The 15,097-nt window shown below is 42.0% G+C and overlaps 1 long non-coding RNA gene across 1 annotated transcript in view; it reads left to right on the top strand.

Moving 5' to 3' along the window:
• Positions 1-1,895: 1,895 nt before the first annotated feature.
• LOC103349612 (uncharacterized) overlaps positions 1,896-15,097 on the top strand; it is a 136,553-nt gene continuing 123,351 nt past the window's right edge. The window contains exon 1 of the long non-coding RNA XR_007922615.2: positions 1,896-2,073. This is a non-coding gene — a long non-coding RNA (uncharacterized lncRNA). The remainder of the gene's footprint in view (positions 2,074-15,097) is intronic.

Here is a 15,097-nt window from a genome sequence, read left to right as displayed (position 1 = left end):
ACTGCTAGTGAGCTTAACTCATGAGTTATGGGGTCAGCAATGGACTTCTGACTGTAGTAAAGACCCTCTCGTCCATGAAGGTGACTCCAGGTAGCTGAATGTTAATTTGTGGAGGATACCACCTGCATGAAGAAAAAATATTTAAAGATAAAACAAGATAGTTCAACAGCAACAAATTGTGAAATTTATTGGTTGGTTTTACATTTGTTTTTTATGTTTTTGATGAAAACATACTAGGCTTTTGTTTCCTTGATAAGTAAGGAAAAAAGTGAAGGTTATCAATGAGATATTTAAGTTTAAAGATTATTCCAGGTTCCTTTGGCCTGTGAGTATAAGTTTAATGGTGATAACATAACCTTAATGATTTAACTCTCTGATAGTGGTAAAGTCAAAGAATTCATAGTGCTTTGCATCAATTTTATTTCCTTGGGTGACTTTGATTAGTTTACAAAAATATTTCAGTGATTACTACTACCATCTTAGACTTGATTTCTTGTGAAAGGGGACATCTGATGAAAAAACTTTCTATATTTCAAATTAAGATAATTTTAATGTATTTAAAAATTAAGTAAAACATGTTCTTAAGTTTGTTTTTTCTTGAAGTGTGTGTGTGTTTAAAGATTTATGTATTCATTTGAAAGGTGGAGTTACAGATAGAGAGAAAAGAGAAAGAAAGGTTTTCTATCTGCTGGTTCAACCAGCAGTATCTATCTGGTTCACCCCCAAATGACTTCAACAGCTGCCAGGAGCTTGGCACTTCATTCCAGTGTCTCACATGGGTGGCAGGGCCCCAGTACTTGGGCTGTCTTCTGCTTCTCTCCCGGGTCATTAACAGGGAGCTGAATCTGAAGTGAAGCAGCCCAGACACGAACCTGCTTCCCCACGGGATGCTGAGGTGGCAGGCTGCAGCTTAACTTGTTGTGCCACAACGCCAGCCCCAAGTCCTTAAGTTTAAATTCCATTGAATACTCTCAAAGAAGTGGCTCTCAACATTAAATGAGCACAAGAATCACCTGGGAAGTTTTCTAAAATGCTTCTAGACCTTAACCTCAGCACCTTGGGGTATGGTTTGGAGATCTTTGAAAGAAGGAAGGCATAATATTCTGATACAGGGATGCTAATATTCATACTTTTGGAAAAATGATAACCGCATGAAGACATATGAGCTGAAAAGGGTTTTGTTTAAATATTTGGGATTGAGGGACCAGTGCTGTGGTGCAGTGGGTTAAGCCACCACCTGCAGCACTGGCATCCCATATAGATGCCAGTTAGAGTCCCAGCTACTCTACTTCCAATCCAGGTCCCTGCTAATGTTCCTGGGAAAGTGGTGAAATATGGTCACTTGGGTCCCTGCCACCCACATGGGAGACCCAGAGGAAGTTCCTGCTGCTGGCTTTGCCCTGACCCAGTCCTGGATGTTGTGGACATTTGGGAGTGAAGTAGTGGTGGACGATTCTCTCTCTCTCTCTCTCTGTAACTTTGCCTTTCAAATAAATCAGTAAATATTTTTTAATGGGATTGACTGCGGGGGAAACAGGACACACAGCAGACCCGTAGAATGGCAGCACTCCTGCCTCAGAATCAACCCTTGGGACATTCGGATCTGGCTAAAAGGTCCATGAGAGTCTCACAGGCATGGAAAGCCATGACACGGTGGCAAAAAACAATCTAAATGAAAGATCCTGGTGAACAAGACCCCAGCAGAAGGAACAGGCCATCAAGGAGAGAGGGGCCTTTCTCTGAAGGGAGGAAGGAACCTCCACTGTGATACGGCCTTGACTAAGCAAGTTCAGAGTCGGTGAACTCAAGGGGCTTCCATGGCCTAGACAGCTCATAGCTAGAGTCTCGGGTGATTGCTGACGTCGTAAATAAGAGTGCCAATTGTTAAATCAACAATGGGAGTCACTGGGTACATGCTCCCCATGTAGGATCTCCGTCCTTAATGTGTTTTACTATGAAACTTAAAAACAACACTACTAGTCGAACAATACCCTATACCTTGAGTGGTTGTGTGAGTACAGCCTGTTGAAATCCCTGCTTAGTATATACTAAGTTGATCTTCAGTATATGAAGGTAATTGAAAATGAAACTTGATGAAGGGCAGGATGGGAGAGGGAGTGGGAGAGAGGAGGGCCACGGGAGGGAGGGAGGTTTTGGGGGGAAGCCACAACAATACAAAAGTTGCACTTTGTAAATTCACATTTATTAAATAAAAAAAACTATATAACAAACAAAAAAAGAAAAGAAAAAGAACTTAATACTTTACCCTTTTAGTATTTTTTATGTTCTACTTAAAACTATTGGTTGAACTGTGTAATTAATACACAATTACTCTTAGGTGTTTAATTAATGCTATAACTAGTACTCAAATAGTATTTTACACTTTGTGTTTCTGTGTGGGTGCAAACTGTTGAAATTTTTACTTAATATATGCTAAATTGATCTTCTGTATATAAAGATAATTAAAAATTAATCTTGATGTGAATGGAAGGAGAGAGGGAAAGAGAGGGGAGTGTTGTGGGTAGGAGGGAAGTTATGGGGGGGTATTTTTAATGGGATTGAACATTAATTTAATCACTGAAAGAAACCCAACCAATAAAAATGAAAAAAGCATTAAGAAAGACTTGGTGTGGACTTCCAAAATAAGGTTTTACTTTTCCTTTTAGGGAAATATGTAAGTAAAAGTCATCACCATGTTGTAGATGATATAAACTCTTCCATTCCTAGCACATTTTTGACACGTAATCCAATTATTTCACAATATACTTACACATGGTGAGGCAATGTTCTTTTTGTTTTATGAGCTGAAGATTGTCAATTATGTCAAAAGTTAGAGGGAAATTAGTAAGAAATGCACTCAGCTATAGTAATTTCAATATTATTATCACATGTGATTGCTTTCACACAATCAAGTTTTAGAATCTGGATTCTGATAGTGGAGTGTCCATTGTAAAAACCACATGTAGGGGCCGGCGCTGTGGCATAGTGGTCAAAGCTGCCACCTGCAGTGCCAACATCCCATATGGACACCAGTTTAAGTCTTGGCTTTTCCTCTTCCGATCCAGCTCTCTGCTATGGCCTGGAAAAGCAGTAGAAGATGGTCCAGGCCTTTGGGCCCCTGAACCTGTGTGGGAGACCTGGTAGAAGCTCCTAACTACTGGCTTTGGATCAGTGGAGCTCAGGCCGACCATTGCAGCCAATTAAGGAGTGAACCATCAGATGGAAGACCTCTGTGTCCCTCTGCCTGTGCCTCTGCCTCTTTGTAACTCTGCCTTTCAAGTACATAAATAAATCTTTAAAAAAACCACATGTAATTGTGTTGCTAAGACTGTGTTGTAACATTCATTTATCCTATAATAAATAGTATACACTTAAACAGTAGTGTGTATGCTATGAGGAAATAATGAGAGTTTTTCTTTGTGGATGAATTCATTCTTTGTGAATGAATTTTTAAGTATGTCAGACCTTCATAATTTTCTTTCTGGAGAATACAATAGATAGCTTTAAAAATATTTTAAGAGTTAAACCTGGCATTTTTTTTTCTTATCAAATTATACACCATAGTACAATAATGGTAGAATATATTAAGGCACTTTTTTTTTTTTTTCAGGCAGAGTGGACAATGAGACAATGAGAGAGAGAGACAGAGAAAGGTCTTCCTTTTCCATTGGTTCACCCCCCAATGGCGCTGCGGCCGGCGCATCGTGCTGATCTGAAGCTAGGAGCCAGGTGCTTCTCCTGGTCTCCCATGCGGGAAGGCACTCATTCTTAAACTTTTATGCGTAAGAGTGACGTGCTGTATATAATATGTTTTTTAATATCCAGATTCATGAGCCTCCATTTCAATTCATTAACTCTTGGACCAGGTCTCAGAATTTAACAAGCATTCCAGGTACTTTCCATGCTGATGGTTTGTCTTTCATACTTTGATGGATTACTCCTCTAAGGAATTGTGTAAAGTAGCTTTTGAGTGACGTAGGCTTTAAAACTTTTGGAGAAACTTACTTTGAACCTTAATTAGGGGGTGGTTAGCCATGTAAAAGAAACATTGCAAAGTTTTCAAACGTGGATTCAGCATTTGGATGTGGTGTTTGGATGGCCACGGGGAACAAGTACATCATCTTATTTCCTTTGGGAAAGCCACATGTTGGAAAATCAGGCTTGTGGCAAGACCAGATGTTATCAGGATATCCAAAACCGTGATGGGATAACCAAAGCCACTATGAAGTTCAATGATCATTGGTACTTGTTTTATGCTACATACTGTTCTAAGCTTCTTAATATGCATTGATTTATTCAGTTCTACAACTATCCTGTAAAGTAGATATTGCTTTTTTGCACATTTAAACATGGGGAAAGAGAAGCAGTGTGAAGTAATCCGTCCCTGCTCTAGCTGTAAGAAACAACCAGGATTGTTGTGAACCTTAGCAGTCTGACCTGGGCTTTCCCCCTGGACTAGAGTACCAGTAAATGGCTGCTTTTATGAAAACTCATTTGTGTTTCAGTGATTTAACAAAAGGATTTTTATCTTAAGACATGAGCCTTGAATGGCATGCAACTAAGAGCTTTTTGATCTAAAAATCCTTAGATTTCTAGAGAAGACCACCGTGGGAAAGAAACGAAAGTGATGGTAAAGGCATTTACTTAAGTAGTAAATTGCTGATGTAATAAGGAATAGGTCCAAATTCTTATGCAGGGATCACCAGGCTCAAATAAAAAAAAATCAGGAGGTCTGTGCCCCCTTTTGGATATTCTAGAGGAAAATCCTCTTCCTTGCTTTTTCCAACTTTTGGAAAGTTGGCTCATGACTCCCTTTCTCCATCTTCAAAGTCAGTGATGACAGGTTGATTAATTTTCATATCACTTCACTCTGATCTTCTCTTCTCTGTTCTCCAAATTTTAAGAACTCTGGTCATTATACTGGACCAGACAGTGGAGAATGATCTCCTTGTTTTAAAGTTAGCTCATTAGGAATCTTAGTTCTGTCTGCAACCTTAGTTCCCTTCTGCCTTGTCACCCGACATAGTCACAGGTTGCAGGAAGAATGGCTTAGATATGAGTATATTTGGGGTGTGGAGGGCTGAGTATCTTTCCTGCCTACCACAGCTTTCTAAAGAGTAAGGGCATTGAGAAATGGGGGCTTGTTTCAGCACGTGGGGCTCAGTCATTCAAGACTGGCTGTTTGACTTGGCAGGCAAGGGGCTCCTGGCAGTGACAGATGCTGGCTGAGCAATAAGGGTAGAAGGACTGTGAGCTGAGTAGCAGCTGGGAAAGGGTGAAATTGTTTCACACATAGAAAGTCTTGGAATCCTTGTTGTCTGAAGACTCCTCACTCTCTCTGCATGGACCTAATTGAGTTACTTCTGATGTTTATATAAAGGAAGGGACTTAGATTTTTCCTTTTGCTAAGGGCAAGTCACGCTGCTCACCAGATCAGGAATAGAGGGAGAGGTGGGGAGAACTACTTGCAGAGTTGATTAAAAGAGGAGGAAATGCAAGTCAAGTATGCCTTTGATTGACACTGAGCCTCCCTTCGCTCTCTACCTGCCTACCTACTTGCCTGGCTGCCTGCTGGCTTTCAAAAGAGTGCTGTTGATGTGTTTTGGGAAGTCATGATTATATAAGCACTGTTTTTATCTACACAGATTACATGTCCTTAGCACCAAAGCTGGGCTCACTCTAACAGAAAGAAACACAAATAAAAAGAGCAAAACTTCATCCACATTCACATTTAAATCTTATATTGTATCCTTCCAATAAGAGCTAAAGCATCAGGCCAAAAGCACAGGATTGGAGATAAGGAGGTGTTACAGAATATGCTTAAAAATGATACTGTTGTCTGTTGGAGGCTTCTGTTTTTGAACTTAAGAAAAGTGAAAGTGATTGGTTGAGTCCCAAGAGAAGAATCACGTGAGCTTCTAGTGAAAAGAAATCCACAAGGCATTAGTTATCTAGTTGGTACTAGATAGATCATGCAACAAAACTGCCTGCACATTGTTAAAGGACTTTACATTTTCTTTTCCAAACAGATCTAAAACTCTCTTAGGTCACTTTACATGCCTGTGGAATTCCTGTCGTTTAGTGACTGCATAGACTGAAACTGGGGCTTGTCTGTCATAAAGTCGTCAGCTATGGAATGGAAAACATATGTTGAATAGAAGTATCACAGCCCCTTGAAGGGAAGAGGAAGCCACAAAGTGTATCAGAACGTGAAATGTAGGCAGCAGCTGCTACACTGGGGACAGAAAGTGTATCTATCTCTGACACAGCATGGAGAGGATGCCTACCAGGAGACACATCATGCTTGAACACAGAGAGTGCCTTTCATTCTCTTTTCTTCAATACAAACTACCCATTTTTGCAATCATACTTGGGTGCAAGCAGGCTTCTGGTAGAGATCTGCACAAATTTTCTTATTTTTTTTAAGATTTTTTTTTATTTGAAAGTCAGAGTTACATAGAGAGAGAAAGAGAGGCAGAGAGAGGTCTGCTGGTTCAGTCCCCAATTGGCTGCAACTGCCGGAGCTGTGCTGATCTGAAGCCAGGAGCCAGGAGCCAGGAGCTTCTTCTGGGTCTCCCATGTGGGTGCAGGGCCCAAGAACTTGGGTCATCTTCCATGGCTTTCCTAGGCCTGGAAGAGAGTTGGATCAGAAGTGGAGCAGCCAGGACTGAAACCAGCGCCTATGAAGCACTGCAGGCAGTGGCTTTACATGCTATGCCCCAGCGCTGGCCCCCACAAATTTTCAGTGTTTACAATAGGTTTTGAAGGCTCACAAAGCGTGAAATCTTTGGCAAGCATCTTGCCCAAATAAGCTTATTTTAGCATAAAATGCAGTGGCAAAATTTAAAGGAATGGTACTTGGCAACCTGATGAAAATGCAAAAGAAACAGTTTTTCAGTGATAGTCCTCTTTATTTATCCTTGTGCTTCCAATTTGCTTGGCTGCCAGTGTCTTAAGTATATTTCATCAGGAGTTTCATTCAGAATCACTGGTAGTTTAAAAAGGTGGGAAAGTTTTTCTCTTTTTTTTTTTTTTTTTTTTTTGTGACAGGCAGAGTGGACACAGAGAGAGAGAGAGACAGAGAGAAAGGTCTTCCTTTTGCTGTTGGTTCACCCTCCAATGGCCACCGCAGCCGGCACATCGCACTGATCCGAAGCCAGGAGCCAGGTGCTTTTCCTGGTCTCCCATGCAGGTGCAGGGCCCAAGCACTTGGGCCATCCTCTACTGCACTCCCGGGCCACAGCAGAGAGCTGGCCTGGAAGAGGGGCAACTGGGACAGAATCTGGCGCCCCGACCGGGACTAGAACCCGGTGTGCCAGTGCTGTAAGGTGGAGGATTAGCCTATTGAGCCACGGCGCCAGCCAAAGTTTTTCTCTTTCTATTGACATTATATTCCTTCCCCCTGAAGTCCCACTTTGACTAGTTGAGTGCTTCCTGTTGAAAGTTTGCACAGTGTTGGGCTGCTTTTCAGGACTTGCCCTACTATTTTTTCTGTGATTCTCCTCCCTTTCTGCTGACTTCTCCTTTCATCTGAGGACTTGATGTTTCCCAGAGCTCCTGGTAAAAACGCTAGGTCTGTTGCCACAGGTTGATATGGCTCATGCCATTATGTGTGGAAGAAATGAAAAGCAGAAAGCAGTTTATTATTGTAACCATGGCAATTCAAAGATTAAAGTCATCTGATAATGTTAACTTTATTTTCATGCAAGTTCTACTTATTCTGGACCCATCTGAGAAAAAAAAAAAGATTGGCAAATTTTGCCTGAGCATCAAACCCAGCTCACTGCTTCTTGGAGAGCCTGTTTGTTAAGGATGGGTTATTTATTTGTTTATTATTTTCTGTAACTTAATTTTAAGTGGCAGAGAGAGAGGTAGGGAGAGCTCCCATTTGCCGGTCAGTTCCCCAAATGCCTACGGCACCCAGGACTGTGCTTGGATGAAGCTGGGAACAAGAAACTCAATCCAGGTCTCTCACATGTGTGGCAAGAACCCAAATACTTGAGACATCATTGCTACCTCTCAAGGTCTGTATTGGCAGGGAACTGGAGTCAGGAGACAGAGTCAGAGAGTGAACCCCAGGAACTGAAATGTGGGATATGGGTATTTTAATCAGTTTCTTAACCACTAGGCTAAACATCCACTCCTAAAGATTTATTTTATATGTTTAAATGGTTGAAAACCATCAAAAGAAGAATAATGTTTTTTATATTTATTTATTTATTTATTTTTTGACAGGCAGAGTGGACAGTGAGACAGAGAGACCGAGAGAAAGGTCTTCCTTTGCCATTGGTTCACCCTCCAATGGCTGCCGCGGCCAGTGCACTGTGGCCTGTGCACCGTGCTGATCCGATGGCAGGAGCCAAGTACTTATCCTGGTCTCCCATGGGGTGCAGGGCCCAAGCACTTGGGCCATCCTCCACTGCACTCTCTGGCCACAGCAGAGAGCTGGCCTGGAAGAGGAGCAACCGGGACAGAATCCGGCGCCCCGACCGGGACTAGAACCAGGTGTGCTGGCGCCGCAAGGCAGAGGATTAGCTTATTGACCCACGGCGCCAGCCAAGAATAATGTTTTAAGATACATGGAAGTTACATAAAATTTCAGTACCTAGAAATATGGTTTTATTAGAATTCTGTTGTTCTCGTTTATTTATGTGTTCCATAAAGATGCTTTTGAACTACAATGGCAGAATTGGCCTGCGGAGCTCAAACATTAAACTGTTCATTTACAGAGAGATTTACCGATCCTTTACTGAAACCAATTTGTAAATTGACAAGTATTAACTAGCCAATAATGCAAAAATTTTCAGAGTAGAAAGGATGTTTTGTTATTATAACCTTTGTTGTAAACACAGTGACTAACATGGAGATGGAAATCAATATCAACAAATACAGATAATTGTTGTAAAGAGCTACAGTGGTCCAGGTTACATAATCATTTACAAGAATATCTATTATTTAACATCTGGTTTGGAAAGACTTAACAGCAGTCACAAAATTTATAGCCTTTCTCCTAAACTTTTCTCTTTCCTATATACATATCATTGAACATAGACACTTAGGTTGTAATCTACTTTTTAACTGACTCCTAAAATTTAGAATGTGTCATTTTCTGTAATTGGGGATTTTCGTTTTTAAGATTATATAGGCTTTTAAGCCGGCGCCGTGGCTCAATAGGCTAATCCTCCACCTTGCGGCGCCGGCACACCGGGTTCTAGTCCCGGTTGGGGCGCCGGATTCTGTCCCGGTTGCCCCTCTTCCAGGCCAGCTCTCTGCTATGGCCAGGGAGTGCAGTGGAGGATGGCCCAGGTGCTTGGGCCCTGCACCCCATGGGAGACCAGGAAAAGCACCTGGCTCCTGGCTCCTGCCAGGATCAGCGCGGTGCGCCGGCTGCAGCGGCGGCCATTGGAGGGTGAACCAACGGCAAAGGAAGACCTTTCTCTCTGTCTCTCTCTCTCACTGTCCACTCTGCCTGTCAAAAAAAAAAAAAAAAAAAAAAAAAAGATTATATAGGCTTTTAGAAGGCAGAGTGCTAGTTATCCATTCCTGCATGCAAACTACTCCAAAATCTGATGATTTTAAGTAATTTTTTTTTTATTTTATAATATATTTTGTTGGTTAGTAATTCAGGCAGGGTCTGGTTTTCCTCCTCTCTGCCATTTTCCATTCATGGGGCATATTGCTAGGGTGCTGTTCTTTTTTAAGAAAGCAAATGTATAGGGAGAAAAAGGGGGAGGCTGTTCTACTTAGCTGGAATTAATGAAGCTAAAAATCAAACTAGAAGGCACCTATGCCAGGTTAAAAGTAGTCAGAAACTCTTTGATACTCTTCCTTTTAGAGGTGGGCTCTATCTTCCTTGCTCCTCTTGAGTCTGGGCTGGCTGGTAACTTTGGCTAATCGAGTGTGGCAGAAGTAATGTTCCATCAGCACTTGACATTAGCTCTAAGAGAACTGGACATTTCCACCTTGCTGTCTGAGATACCCTGCTACAGTCTGACTGCTCTGCTGCAGAGACCACATGGGGAGGCCTTGGGACGGCATGGAGAGAGCAAAGGGCCCAGCAGAGCCCTACCTCCCAGCCCCCCTCCGTGCAGGCAGGTGACTCACCAGGGTAGCCTGGACACCAGTTGAATACGGCTGAGTTACTTCAGTGGATGTAAGAGCGTGTAGAGCAGAAGAATCGTCCAGCTTTCTTAAATTGTCTTCCGTGTTCGCATCTGTGAGCTCTGGCACTGTCAGTTCTTAGGCAAGGAGAGTACTAGCTCAGGCCAGGCAGTAATGAGGGAATGGCCAGAGCACACACACAGGGTATCCTTGGTAGAAAGCGACCCATCACCGCAAATGTCCACCGCACCTCCTAAAATACTTAAAAGAGCAGCCCCACTCTAAATCTGATGTGTCTCAGAGAGGACACATATACTATATACCTAATGACATCTTGATTTAATTTAGAATATATACTAATTGTTTTTAGTTATTGAAAGAAAAGAAATCAGCATTTTCGCTGGAGAGAAATAGGTAGGTAAGTAATACACTAAGCAAGATCATGCCAGTCAGGACCTGGTTTTCCTCCTCTCTGCCATTTTCCATTCTTGGGGCACCTTGCTAGGGTGCTGTTCTTTTTTGCCATAAAGATATAAGGTCTAGTTTGCTAAAGATGCCTTTGTTGTCCAGAAGATTAGAAACCAGAGATGTAACCATATAATAGCACGTCTGGCAAGGGACTGTCTAAGAGGGCAGGTCTTTCTGTAACTGAGACATTTTGGAGGACTTTCATAGCTCAGATTAGAGTTTTAAAGATAAAACTCAACTGTTTATAACACAGAATAAGAGTACATTTGATAAATATTCAGGATATGAAAATTATTTTTTAAAGATTTATTTATTTATTTGAAAGTCAGAGTTACACAGAGAGAGGAGAGGCAGAGAGAGAGAGAGAGAGAGAGAGAGAGAGGTCCTCCATCCATTGGTTTACTCCCCAACTGGCTGCAATGGCCGGAGCTATGCAGATCTGAAGCCAGGAGCCAGGAGCTTCCTCCGGGTCTCCCACGTGGGTGCAGGGGCCCAAGGACTTGGGCCCTCTTCTACTGCTTTCCCAGGTCATAACAGAGAGCTGGATTGGAAGTGGAGCAGCCGGGTCTCAAACCGGTGTCCATGTGGGATGCCGGCGCTTCAGGCCAGGGCATTAAACCGGTGTGCCACAGCGCCGGCCCCAGAATATAAAAATTATTTAAACACATACAAATTTTATGGATATAGAAGGCACTAAACACGTTGCTGTATTTCCTCATCACTAGGATGATTCTTTCTACCGTGCTTTGACGACCAGTGACGTCAGCAAGGTTGTAGAGAACGTGGATTCCCCAGCGGAAGGAGAATTCCAGCCCCTTCTGTCACCCTGGATTTGCTTACGTGTATTTTCCTTTCTGGCAGCTCGAGGCTACTGCCTGCCTGAGCAGTTGCTTCTTTATATTGTGTGGGGTATTTGCATTCTCATTTTGTGGCAGCAAATGGTAGTCTGTTCACACATTTCCTGTGGTGGGCAGAGCTGTCACTAGCTGAGCCTGCTGTGGCTAACACCACGCAGTCTGCATTTGTCATGGTTAGAGATAGGCCCTAGCACTTCCTTGTTCTTAAAAAAGTCCCATAAGGTTGAGGAGCTTGGTTGTAATTTTTCAGCAGGCAATCAAAACCTTTGAATATTTCACACAAGGAAAGAAAGAAAGAAAGAAAACCAGGATCATATATTTTCTTCTTCACCTTTTCTCTCTGGTGTTGAGATCTGGCAGAGAGAGGGTTCTTCATGTTGAAGCAGTTACTCAAAATTGAGACCAGTGCTGGAAAACTGCTCTGTGGTTCCCGTCTTCGTTGTTGGTGGTTGTGTGTGTGTGTGTGTGTGCGTGTGTGTGTTGAGAACTTTGAACATGCAATTGAGTCTGTACTTTTTGTGGCTTGTCTGGGCTCAGATTCACAACCTTGTGAAGAGCCCTTTTATTAGTTAAAAAGGAACTCTGCTCCGTCATTATCAGACACTGTCAACAGAGACAGCACAAGTCTTGGAACAATGCTTGGTAATATAGTGGAGATCTAAGCCAGAGATCTGAAAGACCTTTGTGGTAAGTGTTGGCTGTGAAATGATTTCTATGAAGTACTTTCCCCCTTTTCCCTTCATGGCAGAGTTGATAGTTGCAGGGTACGTTCATGATATTTGTTTTCTGTAGTTTTTAAACTCCTTTTCCTTCAAAAATATTATCATTCCTGCCAGTGGTGGATTCTCTTCATGAATTCACTGCTATCATTGTGCTTAAGCGGGAGACTTCGGAAATCCCCCTGACATCCTTTCTTGCTAAATCTTTCTCTGGTTGCCCGCCTACATTTTTTTCCCTAATCTTGCCAGCCATCTCTGGCTTATTTTAGCACATGCAGCATTTCAGTTTGACATGGCAGCACACTGCACAATGCGAAAAGAAACTTGCCAGGGAGACAGTGGCCACCAGTTGCCTCAAAGAACAATTAGAGTTTTTAGGTATGGGAAGAGGGCTCTGGGGAGCTACAGTTTTTTCCCTGGGGTATAAGTGGTTTGGGGACTAGTCAGAAGCCTGTAAGCAAGCATCACTCGGAAGTTTTATCCAAACTTTTCCTTGTTCTTCAAGAGTCATTAATGGAGTGGTTTTAAGATCTAAGCTCTCTAAAGAGGAAAACATTGCTCTTGGAATTCCACATGGAGAAGCAATATTGCCCTTGTTCCTTTCTTGGCTTCTTGTGGTGTCTACTTCCTATCTTCCCAACCACCCACTTCATAGTAAACTTGAGCCCTTGTCCCTCAGAGCATTAGAGGCCGAGAAATTCCTAATAAGGCCTAGGATTATAGATCTGGAAAGGATGTGTGCAGTTTTGTCAGTGACTCCTGAAAACTCAAGGTTTAAAGTTGGCCCCCACCAGTGGATTTTCTTGTCCTAGTTTAGGACTCCTTGAATCATTGGTAGGTCAGCTGGACTGGATCTTAACTTTGAGTTGTTCAAAAAAATTTTTTTTTGACAGGCAGAGTTAGTGAGAGAGAGACAGAGAGAAAGGTCTTCCTTCCGTTGGTTCACTCCCCAAATGGCTGCTACGGCCAGCGTGCTGCTCTGATCTGAAGCCAGGAGCCAGGTGCTTCCTCCTGGTCCCCCATGTGGGTGCAGGGCCCAAGCACTTGGGCCATCCTCCACTGCCTTCCCGGGCCACAGCACAGAGCTGGACTGGAAGAAGAGCAACCGGGACAGAACCTGGCGCCCCAACCGGGATAGAACCCTCCGCAGGTGGAGGATTAGCCTAGTGAGCCACAGCGCTGGCCCCAAAATATTTTTTAAAATGTACTTTTAAAAAATTTTGATTTTAATCAGTTTTTAACCAATGCAATGTGATTTGTAGATACAATTCTAAGAACATGATGATATTCCCTTCCTCCCTTTCTCTCTTCCCTTCTCTCCCTCCCACCCTTCTTCCATCTTCCTTTTTTATTGTAGTTTTCGAGATAACATTTTAAATTTAAATTATAGCAAAAAAGGCTTAATACTTCATTAAATAAGAACTTTGACAAGTAGAAAACAAAAAGACACTAGTTTAGTGGTAATACAGACAACAGGTATAAACAATCATTGAATGGAAAAATGTCATTTAACTCACATATAATATATGACATTTAATATTACATTTAATATATAATATCACATTTAATATATATATTAAACTGTAAGGTAATCACAGATCATTAAAACTATAGTAATATAACATTCGTAACCATTGGTTTGGCAAGCATATAAAACAAAGTTTTACGAAATTGTATTTGCAGCGGTACTGATACAGAGACATTTCTTTTTCAAATTTAGCCCCCACCTACAAAGGAGAAAATGCAGTATTTGTCTTTCTGGGTCAGGCTTATTTTACTCATCATGATGTCCTCCAGCTGCATCTATTTTCTACAAATGGTAGAATTTCATTCTTTTTTTATAGCTAAATAAAATTCCATTGTGTATATATGCCATATTTTCTTTAGCCATTCATCTGATGATGGACACCTTGGTTGGTTCTAAATTTTGGTTGTTGTGAACAGTGCAAGTATATTGGTACAGGATTCTTTTTGATTTGTTGTGTTCAAGTTTTTAGAGTATATACCCAGTAGTGGGATCGCTGGATCATATAGCAAGTCTATTTCTTATTTTTAAAGAAATCTCCACATGGTTACAGTAATTTACATTCCCACCAACAGTATATAAGTTTCCCTGTGTCCACATCCTTGGCAGCATTTGTTACTCTCTGTCAGATTTAGCTGTTCTGACAGGGGTGGGGTAATATCTCATTGTGGTTTTGTTTTGCATTTCCCTGATAGCTAGTTGTGTTGAGCAGTTTTTTATGTATTTGTTGGCCACTTGTATTTCTTCTTTTGAAAACTGTCTATTGAAGTCCTTGCCCATTTCTCAACTGGATTTTTTATTGTTATTGGGTTTTTTTTTTTAAGATTTTATTTATTTATTTGAGAGGTAGAATTACAGACAGTGAGAGGGAGAGACAGAGAGAAGTGTCTTCCATCCAGTGGTTCACTCTCCAGATGGCCGCAACAGCTGGAGCTGCATCCATCCGAAGCCAGGTGCCAGGAGCTTCTTCCCGGTCTCCCACGTGGGTTCAGGGGCCCAAGCACTTGGGCCATCCTCCACTGCTTTCCCAGGCCATAGCAGAGAGCTGTATTGGAAGAGGAGCAACCAGGACCAGAACCGGCGCTCACATGGGATGCCAGCACCGCAGGCAGAGGATTAACCCACTGCACCACGGTGCCAGCCCCTGTCATTGAGTTTTTTTAAGTGTTGATATATTTGGGATATTTATCCTTTGTCATATAGGTGGTTTGCAAATATTTTTTCTCATTCTGTTGAATGTCTCCTCACTCTCTTGATCATTTTCTTTGCTATGAAGAAGTTTCTGAGTTTGATGTAGTACCATTTATTTGGTTTTGCTTTTGTCACCTGTGCTTTGGGGTCTTGTCCAAGAAGCCATCCCCTACAACAATGTCTTGGAGTGTTTCTACTACATTTTCTTCATAGTTTCAAGTCTTAAATTTAGGTTT

The sequence above is a fragment of the Oryctolagus cuniculus genome, chromosome 14 (assembly GCF_964237555.1).
Source record: "Oryctolagus cuniculus chromosome 14, mOryCun1.1, whole genome shotgun sequence".
Classification (NCBI taxonomy): Eukaryota; Metazoa; Chordata; class Mammalia; order Lagomorpha; family Leporidae; genus Oryctolagus; species Oryctolagus cuniculus.
The sequence above is the reverse complement of the archived record's forward strand: the minus strand, read 5'-3'. Positions and strand labels throughout refer to the sequence as shown.